Source organism: Podarcis gaigeae (assembly GCF_964106915.1).
Source record: "Podarcis gaigeae genome assembly, chromosome: 12".
NCBI classification, from domain to species: domain Eukaryota; kingdom Metazoa; phylum Chordata; class Lepidosauria; order Squamata; family Lacertidae; genus Podarcis; species Podarcis gaigeae.
Window position 1 is genome coordinate 31,044,465 of NC_139688.1, and position 17,127 is coordinate 31,061,591.

Below are 17,127 nucleotides of genomic sequence, written 5' to 3' on the forward strand. Positions count from 1 at the left end.
TCACTCACTCTATTGGCTGAACAGTTATACAAGGGTTTCCAACATGACACCTGTGAGCACCAGTGTGTCTGCAGTACCTCTTATGGTGCTCAGAAAAGGTCTCAATAAATAGCCCCTCAAAAATCCACAATGCATAGGAGATTTTGCTCATCCTGGTCAGTTTTTGTTTGCACTGGTCCGGCCTCTCCTATATGGATTGTGGCCCCTAATATATTCCCATACTTCACTGGACACCAGGACTAGACACACATTCTCTCTCTTTTCTGAAAAAGGTGCAAAGTTTGTCTCTCTGTGAGTGAGCATGGCAGTGGCTGATGTAGGGTGGCATTGATGTTGCACTGATGGGGGCCAATTACTGAGAAACTGGGGAATTTGGGCTTGGGCTTGGGAGAAGCGAATGATTTAGGACCCCTTTGCAATCCTGATGACATCGCTAGGAGAGTGAAGGCATTTCCCAATTTGGAATTGGGTTGGGGGGGGCGGAGAAAAAAGAAATTGTCTAGCTGTTTTGGAAAATTTGAACACAATTCCTCACTGAACTGAGAAGAGTTAGTCCACCACTAATTTCAATAACTGCTGTAAAGTACTTCAGAAGATTGTGAAGGGTCCAAAATACAGGTGATGGAGGAGCACATCTAGGAAACAGTTTATTTATTTTTATATGCATTGATCAGTTAGCTAAGCAAAACCTCTTACTTGGGATAAGGCATTTCTAGCCCCATAACTTCCACACTGCCCATGTAAGATGTATTCATTTACACCTTGCTGCAATTTCTTTGCTGTTACCTCTGCCATCCTTGCTGAGCCACAATAGTCCAGCAAAGAATTCTGGGTTAAGCTTGGCAGTGAAATTCTGGGTGCTTTCATCTGAAGCACAGTGGTTGTGTGCTTGTGTATTAATCAGGTTAAAACTGCTGAGTGTCCTTTGGTCAAGGTGGTCTGTGTACACTGTTGTGTATAAAGTGGAACACTAGAGTTTTAAATGACACAAGCACACAAATCAAACATTTGCTAAATTCTCTTTTGAAAAAAGAAATAAATCTCTTAGTAAATTGCACATTGATGTAATTCCACTTCTGATTTCTTCAACACACACATAATTGCATGATTGTTAACCTGACACCTTTTTATCTCTTCTTCCTCCTTGATCCCACCCCCCACTTAATTCAAAAGACAATTGTGGTTGCCCACCCACTGAATCTCATCACCCATTGCTGTGTTTAGCTCAAACTCTGCGGTAGGCAGTCTTAGCTTATGGAATCATTTTAATAATGCTCAGATTTCCACTTCATGCCTTTATGCACGACTGAGGATATTTTATTTTTTTTAAAGCCGAAATAAATTATGTGCCTTCATTAAGGCCCAGCAGGATCTATCTTGCAAAATTATGTTTTTATGCAAGAATTAAGATTAGGGGAACTGTTAGGTCAGTGTAATCAACCTACAAGATTTACTTTTTCATGGAAGATCTATCATCTGTTGATAAGGCATTCAAAGTATGCTATTTCTCAGGGATTGTAATATGCTAGCATTTACACAAATGAGCCAAGTTGGTAAATCACGGGAAATAGGATTCCTCTTTAAAAAATTGCACAGCATCAGGAAATGGAGGAGATGGAGAGGGTCACTTCTAATTTCTACAGCAAGAGAATCACACCACGGGTTGGAAACTTTCTCCTTTCAGATTGGAACAGATGAATTTGTCAGTTTCCATTTCTCAATTTTCCAATCTTAAATTTAGTTCAGCACATTTCTCCCTCAGTCTGTGAGGTTTTTTTTAAAGTTCTCAGAAGAATTGGTCAGGCTTTTAGCGTGCCTGTCTGCTTTAATATATGTTTTCCTATGCAGCGTTGCCAAAAATCACCTAACATAATGCATATTTAAAATACATTTCCATGAGCACTTGCATTTTTAGCACATCTTATTCTAATATATGCATTTATGTACACATTTTTGGTAGAAGGACTACATCACAAAATTAACAGAAGTGTGAAATTGAAAGGATAGTTGCGTTTTCTTACAGAAAGTCCAAATTCGCAAAATGTGAATTGAACTGAATTTCTCCCCCATCTCTGTTTATCAAAGCTTGAGGCCAGTTCATGCATGCACTACAGTTGATAGTGCAGTACTTGAAGGCTCAGAGAATTGCCTCCACACAAACATATGTGTGTTGCGGCTTTGGATGAAAACCATGAGTCATGATGGCATGAAAGGGAAAGATGGGATTGTCACTGGCATTATTATTAGGCAGAATGAGGCAGCTTCCTCTGGTTTGGGTGTTGAGAAAAGGTAGCAAATTGCTGATTTTTATTATTATTGTACATTTCCTGCAAAGAAGGAGTGGGGGCGCTTGTAGGATCTTCTGTCTCAGATGCCAAAATAAGACAGTTTTGGATACTCTGCACCTTGACCTTTTCTGGGGGTGGCGGGGGAGAGGTATTTGCTTCTCCTTCTTCAGAAGCAAAATGTATTGGGTCTTGTTGGTGTTGATCCTCCTTTGGGGCGGCATTTAAAGCACTAAATGTGTGCTTGTTGCTTACTGTGGAATGGCGGGTGAGAGATCAGCCTTTTGCAATTGGTTTTACAGCAGTAAAAATAAAACACTGTTAAAAAATAAACAAATATATGCACATTTTCCCTTTCTCTCACTTCTCCCATTCTTCATTTCTCTCTCCTCTGGCAACTCTGAGATCATTGGATAGGAGAATGGTTTTAATTGCAATTGTTTTTAGAACGTTTTCACTGTTTCAGAATGTTTTTTGTTTTGCTTTTGTTTTTAAATTGTGTACCTGTTTTCTGCTCCGGGACTCCTTACCCATAAATTATCCATATCCATTAATGAAATTATCCTTATCCATAAATGCCATGGATAATTGAATAATTTGGGGTGAAGAGTTGTGTCATTGGTCATTCATGATAGTCACAGACACCGATTAATGGTTGCTGGTGACACTTAAGTCGCCATCCACTTGCAGTCATGAATACATTGTGTGCATGTGGTAGGCAAATAGCACTTTCCTCAATCATTTAACACAACAAGGGATGTGAAGCTGCAGTTTCCTAACTGGGGAAATCTGCATAGCCAGGAGATCAACTGCATATGAGAATTGCAGTGCAGTACCATAGCAAAAATGAACAGTCTGGGAAATGCCTCTTTTAATTCTTGGGTTGACCGTGTAAGGAAGGTTGCTAAGACGCTCATTTCACAGTTGGAGAACTGAGAACACTTTAACATAGCACTTCCAGCAGTGCCAAACTGGAAATGGAGGAGAAAGGAGGTACTAAATAGTGAAGCGGGGGAGAAAATAACTGTGAGGAAAAGGCTGAATAGAAGGAAGGAAGGAAGGAAGGAAGGAAGGAAGGAAGGAAGGAAGGAAGGGTGAAATGGAGAAGTGGGGAGGGAGGTGAATTAAGCAGGTCACAGCAGATGACACATTGAGTCACTTCTCAAAAATTACAAGGACACTTGTGCCATGTAAAGATATCCTGCCCTTGCTGTTTGAGATGCTGGATGAGACGCATGCAATTAAATAAGAAATATTTCCCCTTTCAGATGGTTTCAGTAAACAACCCTGCAGAATACTTAAGGCGCCCCAGTGTTCAGTCTCTCCATGCAACTGACATTTTAATCCTGGCTGAACACTTGATATATTGCAAAGAGCTATGAGGAAGTACAGAGTAACCATACGTTGTTGGGCAACCTGGGCATTTTTCAGATTGAAAACATGCATCAAGGCAATCCACAGAAAAGTTAATCTCTTATATAAGCTAAAATCATACCGGGGTCAATAATTTGGAAGAAAAAATGATCTTCTGTATAGGGAGTTTTCAGTTATAATCATATGACTATATCTGAAGAAGTGTGCATGCACACGAAAGCTTATACCAGATCAAACTTAGTTGGTCTATAAGGTGCTACTGGACAATTTTTTATTTATTTTTATTTCGACTGCATCAGAACAACACGGCTACCTAACTGAATCTAAAGTCATAATCATGTTTCTGTTGATTGTTGTTGAATTCATTGATGCAATTGTAGGTTCAAATCCTTGTGAAATTGAAGAAATAACTGGGAAGTAGCTGAGTGGTTTGTATTCTTGTACATTTTTTTAAAAAAACAAAAAAAAATCCTTCCAGTAGCACTAGAAGTTTCCAGACCCTTCTATATAGTGAGAAGGTGGGGAGGGGTATTATAGGTCCTGAACAAAGACCTTGGATTCTTATCTCATTATACATGACAAAGCCATTTTTCACCTTTTCACCCCTTGCTTCTTCCTGTAAGACCTATTGCAGTCGTTAAGAGTCGTCAGCAGGCTCATCACAGCTATCTGCCAATCACCCATTCCCACCAGCCTTCTGAGTAATACCCCTCCCCACCTTCTCACTATATAGAAGGGTCTGGAAACTTCTATTTCAGTGTATCTGAAGAAGTGTGCATGCACACGAAAGCTCATACCAAGAACTGACTTAGTTGGTCTTTAAGGTGCTACTGGAAGGAATTTTTTTTTTTTAATTAGCATCATCACCCCAGCCACCTTAGACATCCTTCAATAGCCACTGTAGCAGGAGCTTGTCCCAAATGTTGCCTGCAGACTTCTGAAGAGCTCCTGAAGAGCAATGGACATTTAAAAAAAAAGTTAAATGAAACTTTTGACTAAAAAAATAATAATCCTTTGTTGTTGTTCTTAATAAATTGAGAAAGCCACCAAAAGCTCTTCAGTGCTTTGCAGGCAGCATTTGGGACAGGCTCAGTTCTTGCAAAGCCCACAGACTGAGGAAAGCAAACAGTGGTACCTCAGGTTACATACGCTTCAGGTTACACACTCCGCTAACCCAGAAATAGTGCTTCAGGTTAAGAACTTTGCTTCAGGATAAGAACAGAAATCGGGCTCCAGTGGCATGGCAGCAGCAGGAGGCCCCATTAGCTAAAGTGGTGCTTCAGGTTAAGAACAGATTCAGGTTAAGAACAGACCTTTGGAATGAATTAAGTACTTAACCTGAATTACCACTATAGTGGCACAGGAAAATGCATAGTGATATGGTATACAGAAAAGTAGCTTTCCAAGAGATAAAGCAGCATGAGGTTTTGAGGAGGCCCTGATCCAACTCGGGATGTGTTCTTGACATCACGGTTTGTCTCAGGTGTGGGTAAACCCAATCACAAATCACCCTGATTTGCTTTATTGTTTGGCTGCAGCACAAAGCAGCTGTTCACCCCAGTATCTGCTCAACTGATTAGTTATGTACGAGCTGAACAACTAGTTATAGAAAACTAATACTGTTTTATTGAATATTGGAAAGACAAAACTCATGTTTCTGTACTTATTTATTATATTTTTGACTTTAGAAAAAAAGGTATAATATAGGGTTGAGAAGTATTCTAATAAAAAAATGAGGTGGAGATTGTAGATTACTGATACTTTTGTATTCAGAGTCATTAATGGAAACAGTGATTGTGACCCAGGGAAGGTAGAAGAGATGAATTGGTGTGATCACCTGCTCTGTTGCATTTCCTGCTTGTCTAGCTTTCAGGTAATCTTGGCAAGACAGTTCAGTTCAGTATTCCTAGTTCACAAAAGCAGATGATTTTTTTTCTTTGCTTCTAAAACAAATTCTAAAGGCTGATTTATTACTTTTCTGTTGCAAGGACATGGGCCTTTAAAAGGTGAGGACAACAATACTTGTGTCAAGGTCAAGAGCTTTCTAGGAGAAGATTCTAGAAGTGAGTTAACCTTTAGTTGCTGCAATCCAGAATCCCATGTGAGCAGAGAACTCCTCTGCATTCAGGGCACCCTATTCACTTCCAAAGAGCAGGATGATCCCTGCATGAATTTCTTTGCCCATGTCGAACCGTCTCACCATTCATGCAAGTGAATGGGGAAGTCATTTCACTGAGTGCAAAGGTTTCATTTTGAAGCCTTATATCATCTAGGAAATCACATCTGGAATTATCCTTAGAAAAACAATGTTCTTCATTTTCTTGGTTTTTAACCTCTTCGGAAATGAATTTGATTTGCAGGAATCTAGTCGTGAACTTTGAAAATGTAGCATGAGAACAATTCTGGTCTTGCAAAAGGAAAACATTGATTGGAATTATTCATGCCAACTGCAGACAAAAAACCAAAACAAAACCAGTTGCCTGCTTTGCGAGCCATGATCGCAGTATTCCTCAAAACAGAAGCAACCCTAATGAATTCAGAGCATTTAGAAAATGATGCTCTTTGTGTGCAGATAATGAAGTCAGGGGAAGAATGCAGTCTCGGAATTAGTAGAAATATAATTCACAGCATCCTGGAAGCTCCAGAAGCTTCTTTAAAGATTGATTAAGAGCATGAAACTCTGCATCAAAACCTTACTCTCCAACTGGGAAACATCTGGCTGAGAGATATTAGAGATCATAGTTATGCTGTTTAAAGGGATGATTCTGAGAAGAGCTAAGAGTATTTAACATTTGTCTTATGAAGGACAGACGATGTCTCTCTTTAATGGCATTTTAGCTTTGATGAGTTAATAAAGAAGGGGAAAGAGTTTAAACAGATACTAGAGGCACAGAGGTTTGAAATGCAAAGAGGGATTTCTTTTTTTAAATAAAGAAAAGGTTCTGCAGTCACAAGGAACAAATTTATGTTATCAAATCATTTGAAGAAGGCTAAGAAACTCCTTTACATCTAAATATTGATTTCGGGAGGCTCAGACAGGAACTTGGTATTGCACGCTGAAGCAATTCGGCAACTCAGATACCGCCATACTTCAGCAGAGAGAATTCAACAGTATTTGGGAAGTGACCAGAATTTAGAATAAGGTAAAATGTTAGTTCATGCCTCCTTCTTTAGTGTGCATTATTCAATGGTAAGAATGAGTGGTGTGCATCAACCCCAAGGTTCCTTTGCCAGGTGTCTGATTTGGCTCAGAGTCCATGTGAGTCCACTTCATTCCTCCCCTATTCACTACTGGAAAAGCAAAGAACAGCTATACTCAGAAGTGGTTGACATATGCAGGTGTACCAGCATCCCCTCCCCCACCCCTCACCACCCTGGTAGTTAAAGCTTGCCAAATTACAGGCAAATAGGTCCAGGAGGCTTTTGTGCCAAATTCATTTAACTTTTTAAAAAATATTGGGCAGAATTGGGCAACATTTTCAGGTAAGGTCACTCTTTCTGAGGGCATCAATCCTGCCAAATTTCAGAAGGATGGCTTCAGTGGTTTCCCCGCAGGATCAGCTTTTAGCATTTTAGGGTGAGTGTAATAGGAATCACTTAACGTCCTCATGCCACTTGCGTGCAATTGATCTGTGAATTGCAGGTGCGAAAGAGGTTTCCCTAGGTAAGGAATAATCCAAGCTGTAAACAAGTGGGTCCACAAGTGTGCCAGGCAACTTTAAAGCTGATTTTGAAGTGGGAAGAACTAAAGGAATTTACTTTCCAGGTAAAAGTATTTCCCTCTGGTTACTAGTAGAATGGACTTGCCAGAACCTCATATGGCACTCATGAAAAGGTCACGGTAACATCCTATCAAAAAGATGATAGCTTGCTCTGGCTGATCAGTTCCTATTTGTCCTGGCTTGATTCAAACTTCATTGGATGCTAATATTTCACGTTTTATTGAGCTGAGAATCCCCCTCCCTTCATGGCTGATGCGGGTACTTCTTCCGTGGCTGATGTGGGAGGGGCATACTTCACTTTTTCTGCCATTTTATATATGCTATCATTTTGTATTATGCTTATACCTCCGTGGCAGCTATATTGTTTTATGCCACACCCGATGGCAACCATTTTGTGTCGCGCCTCATGCCCATGGGAGCCATTTTGTGATTTGTTCTGTGCCCAGGGCACTTTCTCAAAATTCCAAGTGTGCCCCCTGGCCCAAAAAAGGTTGGTGACAACCTGGCTTTGAGATATTAAAGCCTTTGTACAGGTCCCACTTTGTTTAGGACAAATCCCAAATCCCTTTGAGGGACCCCACCTCAGCTCAGGATGCGTCCAAATCCACTGTGCACTTCGGCTGAGAAGCACTGTTCAGTGATTCTGATATCTTCTTCTTTTCCCTTGGACTGCAGTAAGTGTCTGAACGGGTTTTTTCCTCATAGCATTCTTCATGCTTAGCAAGGAAGGCAATTCTATCCAACCACATTGTTTGTTAGCTGTTACCCCATTTTACTCTCCAAGAGGAGCAGAAGTGTAAAATTGACCCCCGATTGCTATGCTCTGCCTCCATGGTCAGGGCGGTAAGGTTTCTGAATACCAGTTGCTGGAAGCCACAGGAAAGGAGAGTTCTCTTGTGTTCCCACAAGCATCTGCTTAGCCACTGTGAGAAAAAGATGCTGGACTAAATGGGCCATTGGCCTGATCCAGCAAGCTCTTCTTATGTTCTTAAAGCTGAACCAAAGTAGTTGGCCCATTGTTGGTTAAATGCCTTTGTAAGCTGTAGTCCTATAGTCTGTGGAAGGGGGTCCCAGAGACCACGGGCAGAGATACACAAAAGAAATGTAACTTCATGTGGTCTCTCCCAGCTGCAGTAGAAACCTTGCAAATTATTATTATTATTATTATTATTATTATTATTATTATTATTATTATTATTTATATACTGCCCTATACCCACAGGTCTAAGGGTAGTTCACAGAATAAAATCAAAATATAAAACCAAAATGCATCATCATCATAACCAACAACTACCCAATAACCCCACCCCACATTTTAAAAGGGCATAGGATGTCAATCAAATCAACCAAAGGCCTGGTTAAAAGGGAACATTTTTGCCTGGTGCCTAAAGGTGTATAATGAAGGTACCAGGCGAACTTCCCTGGGGAGAGCATTCCACAGACAGGGAGCCACTGCAGAGAGGGCCTGTGTTGCCACCCTCCAGACCTCTTGAGGAGGAGGCACACGAAGAAGGGCAAATGGCAGAGCTTTGACACTAGTACAGTGGTACCTCGCAAGACGAAATTAATTCGTTCCGTGAGTCTTTTCGTCTTGCGAGGTTTTTCGTCTTGCGAAGCACGGTCAGTCGCAACTGCACCTCTTCAAGCGGTTTTAAGAAAAAGGAAACAAACTCGCAAGACGTTTTCGTCTTGCGAAGCAAGCCCATAGGGAAATTCGTCTTGCGAAGCAACTCAAAAAACGAAAAACTCTTTCGTCTTGCGAGTTTTTCGTCTTCCGAGGCATTCGTCCTGCGAGGTACCACTGTAATGGCAAAAAGGGGACAGATCCAGGAAATGCTTGGTTCCAAAGCCTTACCATTCCCCAGCAGTGCAGCCAGCCTTGGAAACAAAAAGAAAGAAAGAAAGAAAGAAAGAAAGAAAGAAAGAAGACCCTTCTGTCCTGCCCATATACTTTGTAGGGTTGTGGATATTTTGGCTCCTTTGCCTTCAGTTCCCTCTGTGAGCCACCTGTAGGACTGATCTGTTAGGGTGTTATATAGGGCAGTTGTTTGTGGTCTAACTTCAGGGACTGAACTTTCTATCAGACAGGTTTCTGTAGACTTATCACTCTGTATCTGAGCAAGCAAGATCCTGAGAATGGGTTAGAAGCTGATTATAGGAGTCAGTGAGTGACAACTCCCTGGGACCCAACATTTCTTCAAGGTCTCTGCAGCGTGGAGAGCTGATAAAGTGAAATAAATAGAAGTTGGAGCTTCTACCCGGGAGAATCCTTTTACCAGACACATCAGAGAAATCATGTTTATTCTGCCTAGTTCAGCTTTTCTTTTTTACTTAGGTGGATTAAATGAAAAGACTTTAAGCTTGCTCTTTTTAAAAAGTAATTTTTACAAAGCTGTTCCTACTACAAAAGTAAAAAAATAAATAAATCAGTGACTCTAATGGTTCTCTTGGTAGCTTGCACCTTGGGGAACAGAACAGCAATTATAAATAAAGCTAATACATTAGTCTGATAACTTCAGATAACAGTCTATTCAGAAATGTATTTTTCTTTTAGAAGCAGTGATTGTAAAGAGGGAACAGAACTCACAGAATCTGTTTTATGAGCTACACTCTTGAACCTCGGTTAAATGCATTCACCTGGATTTAGCAGTAGAAATAGGGGTACAAAAATTGAAGCCCACTGAATCGGGTCTCATGCAAGAAAAGAACAATTTTGTTGACAACCCACCTCCAGCTTTGGGGGTGTGCATGTGTGTGTGTGGGGGGGCTCCTGAACCCACAAGGGCATCCTCAGTACTTAACCCATCTGAGATTGGAGGTGGGGGCAGCTATCACCTGAAAAGGCCTTAGCTCAGTGGTGCAGTATTTGCTGTGCATGTAGAAGGACCCAGGTTCAATCCCTGGCATCTCCAGGTAGGGGAATCACAGGTGATCACTACTTTTCCAGACATGATTCAAACCTGATTGGTATATTAGACATTGTGGTTACAGCATGGAGCCAGACCCCCATGTATTCCAGATGTGACGTGTAATTTCTATGAGCGGGGACAAAATAGGTAGATTCTCCCTGGGAGTGTGTCATTGCTGAAATCAGAAGTATCCACATTGCTCATCCCTACCATAAGTCTTCATTTAATATTATTATTAATTATTATTATTGTTATTGTTATTGTTATTGTTATTGTTATAATTTATTATTTATACCCTGCCCATCTGGCTGGGTTTCCCCAGCCACTCTGGGCGGCTTCCAACAAAATACTAAAATACAATAACCTATTAAACATTAAAAGCTTCCCTAAACAGGGCTGCCTTCAGATGTCCTCTAAAAGTTTGGTAGTTATTTTTCTCTTTGACATCTGGGGGAAGGGTGTTCCACAGGGTGGGTGCCACTACCGAGAAGGCCCTCTGCCTGGTTCCCTGTAACTTGGCTTCTCATAGTGAGGGAACCACCAGAAGGCCCTCGGCGCTGGACCTCAGTGTCCGGGCAGAACGATACTACCTATGTGGCATGCAGCAATATCAGCTGATTCATGTTACAGCTTGGGTGGGGAGGGCTATACATTTCCACCCATGCAATAATGGACCTCTTTATGTATGTTGGCACTTTCAAGGTACTATGGATAATTATCCAGGAATAAATCTCTTAGCCTCGATTAAATTAGGTGGGCTTCCTTTCCTGTAATTTTGTATAGGAGCATGCATAGATTGTTTATGGTGTAAGTCTATGTAGTTTCACTCTGCTTCTTTGTGGTTAAATCGGTTAAATCCCACAGTGCAGAGCTAGAACTTTTTTCTTAAAGCGAAACAAATGGGTACTGGATACGTTTTAATCTGGCAATTGTGGGAGGTTGCAAATCAATGTGTAATATTTTGCCATGTATTCTGTATCTAGTGAACATATAGGTATTAGCAGCTTAACCATGTAGGGGTCGATCCCGGACTACTATCCTACCTTCAAAAAAATTGTGCCATTAAAAAAACAACAACAACCATGCTTCACTTGCAAGAGGTCCACCAGCATTGGCAATCTCTCCATTTTTGTAGAAACTTCCCACATTTGGGGAAGAATTTCCAGCAAACAGCTCTTGAACAACCAGCTGCAAAACTCTACAAGTCACACAGCTTTCACTCAAGTTGCTCTAGCTGCATTTTTCAACATCTTTTAAATGGGGAAAGTTCTACTGTTTGCTCATTTATTTATTTATTTTGCTTTCTTTGACATTTTCCAGAGTACTCCCTGATTGAGCCGGAGCCCATTTCTATTCTCCCCATGACCCATCAAAGATAACTAATTTGTTTACTGTAAATCGCACACCGCTCACTTCGCGGTGCCATCTGGCACTTCCTATTGCTCTTCGAGTGCTCCAGTTCTCTAATAATAGCATTTCCAACTTCACCAAAAAGGGTCTCAGGGGCACTTTGTACACATGAGGGAAGACAGATACAGTCACTTTCCCCACCTTTCACGCCCCCTCCATACTTAGACAGTCATAGCCAGCAGACATGGCTGGGGGCTCCTGTTGAGGCTGCCATTGCCTTATGAAATGGCAAGTTGCATAGAGCTGGTGACGCAATCGCTTCTGAGTGCCCCCCTCTCCAGTGCTGTGGAGCACGAAGTTTGCCTTGGTACTCTACTGACCTGTGTGTGATGAAACAGGAGCATAGGTGGCTAGGGTACAGGTGGTGCAAATATTGGTCTGAACCCAAGCAAATATGGGTGAAGCCACTTCATTGTGCCTATCACCTGCCCTTGAAGACGACACAGAAGCTTCAAAACGTCCAAAATTAATAGCTGGGGTTGCCTTCAGAACTTGCATAGCCCCTGTTCTAAAACAGCTTCATTGGCCACTGGTTCGCTTTCAGACTTAATTAAAGGTGCTCACTCTGCCCTCAGAAGTTTGGGTGGTGGTCATCTGGGAGAGGGCATTCTCTGTGGCAATTCTTAAGTTGTGGAATTCCTGTCCCACAAAGGTACATTTGATGGTGGTGGTGGGGAAGAATTCAGTCCCAGACATCTCATCCTATAATGCTAAACAGATTCTATCTCACACGCCCCGCCCCCCCCCGAAGTGTAGATTTATTTTTATTTTAGGGTATTCTACAATGAGTGTAAATGTTCACAGATGCACAGAATCTGCTTGCTTTGTCGGCTTCTTCACTGACCATGGATCCTGATTTGCTTTGCACAAGGTTTGTGGGGAGGTTAGATGAAGTCAGCTATTTATTAAGCATTCATTCTGATCTGTGCGCGGGATTCAACCAAGTGCTATTGCACACTTTCCAGTGCATTTCCCCCATTCCTTATTGCGAGAAGTCTGATTTTGGGGGAATCGGGCATGTTGCACAAGAAGTCCAAATCGACTTTAATTCAGTACAACCTGAATTTGCTGGAACATGACAAAACCCCACACCAAATAGTGCCTGTTTGGAAGAACTCTCTCTATATATATTGTATCTTTGACCTTCCTCTTCTAGCACTTTTTCAAACAGCACAGCTGAGCAACTGCTGTCATTCAACGTCCCCATTCTTCAGCAAGCCTTAATTTTAAAACCAGGGGCTTCTGTTTTGCGTTCCTTCAGCACCGAGAGCTACTGGAAAAACAGGATGCCAGTCTCATGAGGACATTACAGTGAATACATTTGTAAAAGAGAGAAATAACAGTATATAAAACGGGCGCTGGGCACTTTAGGATAAATATCAACCATTTGTATTTTATTTCAGCCATTTTCGCAGAGGGAGAGGGGGATTTTCCCTCCTCTTCCTAAAGCCAAATGCATTGTACAGCTACTTTTAAAGAAAGTGTGATTTTATTATGCTCTTCATTTGATTTATGATTCACAAAGACGCTTTTGAGCAGAAGCTGCCCAATATGAAAGCCAACCTACTGACTTTAAAGCAATGCCTGGGCCATAATTCTCCCTGCTCTGTAAAATTCAGCATGGAACCATGGAGAGAATTTAAACCTTGGTGTCTTTATAAGTGAAATCTGATAAAGGAAGGTGCTCCAAAAGCACATTTCCTGTAATGAAATGAAGGCACTTGCTGACAAGGAAAAGGTACAAAAGACTTGGCCCCATGCCATACAACATCAATACATTTTCATGTCCGACCAGCTACATTTTTATACTTGACGTTTCTTGATGATTTTAGGAACTAAATTTATGCTACCTGCTCAGGTGCCAATCTAGGTTTGTTTTCAAATAAGCCCAGAGCAAATCCCTGCTAGTGTTTTAGGACAGGCAATTTTTATATCACTCCTGCCATAATAGGTAGGAAATGGCTTTGGGTCTTGAGTGGCTCATGTTATCGTGACACAGGTGCATATTTGTGTGTGATCTTCATTTAGCAACGGGAATTAATTGCCATAAAGTGTTCATGATTTTCCATGAGACAAATAGTAGATGCAGGGCTTAAAAAACAACTACAACAACAAAAAACCAGAACTCACCAGAACTCAGTTCTGGCACTTCTCAGTTGGGCCCCATTGCCATTCTAAGAGAACAAGGGAGGTGTTCATGGTGAGTTCTGGCATCTCTTTTTATGGAAAAATAGCACTGAGGTCCAGATGGGTACAGTCATACCTCGTTACATTTGCTTCAAATTGCACTTTTTCAGGTTGCATCCTGCAGCAACCCAGAAGTACCGGAAAGGGTTACTTCCGGGTTTTGCTGCTCGCGCATGTGCAGACGCGCAAAATGACGTTACGCGCATGCACAGAAGTGGTGAATTGTGACCCGCGCATGAGCAGATGCAGGTTGTGTTCTTTTCAGGTTGTGAACGGGCCTCCAGAACGGATCCCGTTCGCAACCAGAGGTACCACTGTACTCTGATTCAGAGCCCTTGAGGTCTGCAGTGGGCAGCTTCTCCTGTTTGCTTCAGGGAAGCAGGCCTCTCTCTCCCCTCTCCCCCCGCCATAGCCGGCAACGCGTGTGGCCTATCTCTTTAGGAGGCATGGTTGGCCTGTAATAGAAACTCCCCTTCCCCTCTCTTGGTGTGGTTCCTTCTATACCTTAGAAAATGTAGGAATAATAAGGTCTCAAACCCTTGGTGACTTAGTGACTTTCCCCTGCGTGTTAAGAGAGACTCTGGCAGATTGAGTGGACGAGACCAGTAGTGGGCTCAACAGTCAAGAAGGCAGTTTGTGCCATCAGGGAAGTGAGGGGCAGCTAGGGCTCCTCATCCTAGGAAGGTAGCCCATCTGGGAGAAGGAAGACTCTGATCCTAATCCTCTGCTGCTCTGCTTTCCTTTGGACCATGAGGCTGAGAGGGGCTGGGTCTTGTCATCCATACACACTGCCCAGGCTTGCATCTCAGGGAGGTCATTTTGCTGCTGCCAACATAGCGGGTTTGACTGCATCGTCTCTTGAGACAGACAGATGCCAACAACATTCAAAAAGTTCTAAAGAGAGAAAGCACCATGTGGAGATGTCAACAGGGCTGGTGATGCTTGTAACACAGCCACGCTTCTCCCTTACCACATGGATGCCCCTTCATACAAGCTATGTCTTGGCCAGATTAGCTTGTGCCTGTGCATCATTATTGTTATCTCAGCAGCACCAAAAGGGACTGGTTTAGGCATTTAGCAGAATGAAGTCATAAAGCTCTAACAAGATAGTTCCCCCCACCAAGGGTGGATAGAAGATCAAATATGCGAATGACCTTCCACAAGGAGGGTGGTGAATCTTCTAGCACATGGGAAGATAGAGAGGCCAAGTTCAGCCCTTTCCCCCAGAAGCACTACTTTTTCTATTTTTAGTTGTCTTATATTGTTAGTGGGACTGTACTCCGGCATCCATCCCTCTGCCACCTGGAAACTAAGGTGGCACTGATGACCAGCTCTTTTTGGGTGCATTCAGAATATCCATTTGAATGAAACTGGCTGTTGTGATGGTGTTTAGCCCAATAGAAATGACTGTAGGAACCAGATTATAGTGTCTTTTTATTTCATGGTTCAAATTAAAAGTGCATGTTTAGGAAACATCTCTCCACTCCCCATATAATAATAGTTTTGGAAAGGATCTCAAAAGCCTTCCTGCCCCAATTTCCAATTGGTATAAGAATTCCCCTCCTACAGCATCCCTAGAACGGATCCCGTTTGCGATTCGCCACTTCTGCGCATGCATGTGACGTTGTTTTGAGCCTCTGCGCATGCGCAAGCGGCAAAACCTGGAAGTTTTTTGTTACTTCCGGGTCGCCACAGAGCGCAACCCAAAAATGCTCAACCTGCCTGAAGCAACTTTAACCCGAGGTATGACTGTACTGTTCTTCTAAATGTTTAATTGAAATCCTTCTCCTTGTGATTTGACCCTTTGGTTTTGCTCCTACCTCTTTGGAGCAAGTGAAAGCAGGGTTGACCCATCATCTCTGTGATCTTTCATCTCTTCAGACATTTGAAGATGGCTCTCCTTTCGCCTCTTAGGACCTTTCTGCACATCATTTGTAGTGGCACAGAGCCATTGTTTGATCCAATGTTTTTAAGAGTCAATTTGCAACAGATTGTTTGCATGGGCTTTTCCTTCCCAACTAATGGTGGGTTGTGCCTGAAGTGACAAAAGCTCAGTGGCTATAGTCACACTCCTTAGGCACCCTTGTATTCCCTTCTGCCAGTAAAACCAGCTACAAGTCCACCTAACAAGAGCAGGAGCTAGCCCACATTTTGCTGGGAACACAGGAAGCTGCCTTATGCATACCCTCAAACGTGCTTGGGAGGAAAACCAAGACGCACATCTTTCGGGGCCACGATCTTGCAAGAGCCTGGTGACTCGCATGAGAGAACGGTGCCCCAAAATGCGAGTCTCTCAGGGCCGTGATCTTGATGGGCCAAAATGGGAAATCCCAGGAGTCAATCAGAAGCTGGGACAGCTTCTGTAATTTCCAGGATGTCCTGCTTAAAACGGGATGGTTGAGGGGTATGCCTTATGCAAAGTCAGACCAGTAATGTAGCATTGGAGATGTGTGTGTGTGCGCGCACAGGGGCAGTTCCCCAGGTGCAAAATGGTTCAGGGCATGAAATCTCAGCACCAGGTGCTGCCTTAATACAGCTGTACGCTTCCGTCGCTGGTCTCCGTTGAAAACGGCTTCTGCATGCGAACAAGGAAGTGACTTCTCCAGACAACAGAACTTTTATTTCTGTGGCTGCACTCCTCTGGGTGACGCAGGTGCCATTAGGCAGTTGAATGTGCATGCATGCTCCGTATGTTTCCCTCCCTTCCTCCCCGCAGCCCCACGTGCTGGCAACCCACGTTACGCCACTGAGTCAGATCATTGGGCCATTAGCTCCATACTGTTTACACTGACTTAAAGCAGTTTACCAAGGTTCCTGACAGAGGTCTCTTCTAGGCCTATGTGGAGATATCAGTGGTTCAAGGTGGGAACTTCTGCATACTTGGCAGGTTCTCTGTGGCTGAGCTACAGCCCCTTCCCAGCTTTTGATAAAAAGAATTTTGTTTATAGACAATTTGTGTTATTTGCACTGTTTAAATACTGCATTGGCAGCCAGAAGATGAAGCACCTTCTCGTGTACATTCGAACAATCCAGGATTCAAAATTGCTTTAATGGACACCAGCCAGGATTAGCATTTATCCCCTTTTACACCATGTACTCATTTCATTTAACTTGTCTGGTACTTGGTGCCGTTCTGTGCTTCCAAAATACAGTTTATATATTGCTGTTTGCTCGCTTGACAGTGTTTGTTTGCATTTATTGTTTTCAGCGAAATTATAATGAAGCGGGAGAAGGGAGAGT

General features: G+C 42.5%; 1 long non-coding RNA gene across 1 annotated transcript in view; it reads left to right on the top strand.

Annotated features, from left to right (window-relative positions):
• LOC310828248 overlaps positions 1–17,127 on the top strand; it is a 34,976-nt gene that overhangs the window by 9,325 nt on the left and 8,524 nt on the right. The window lies entirely within an intron of this gene.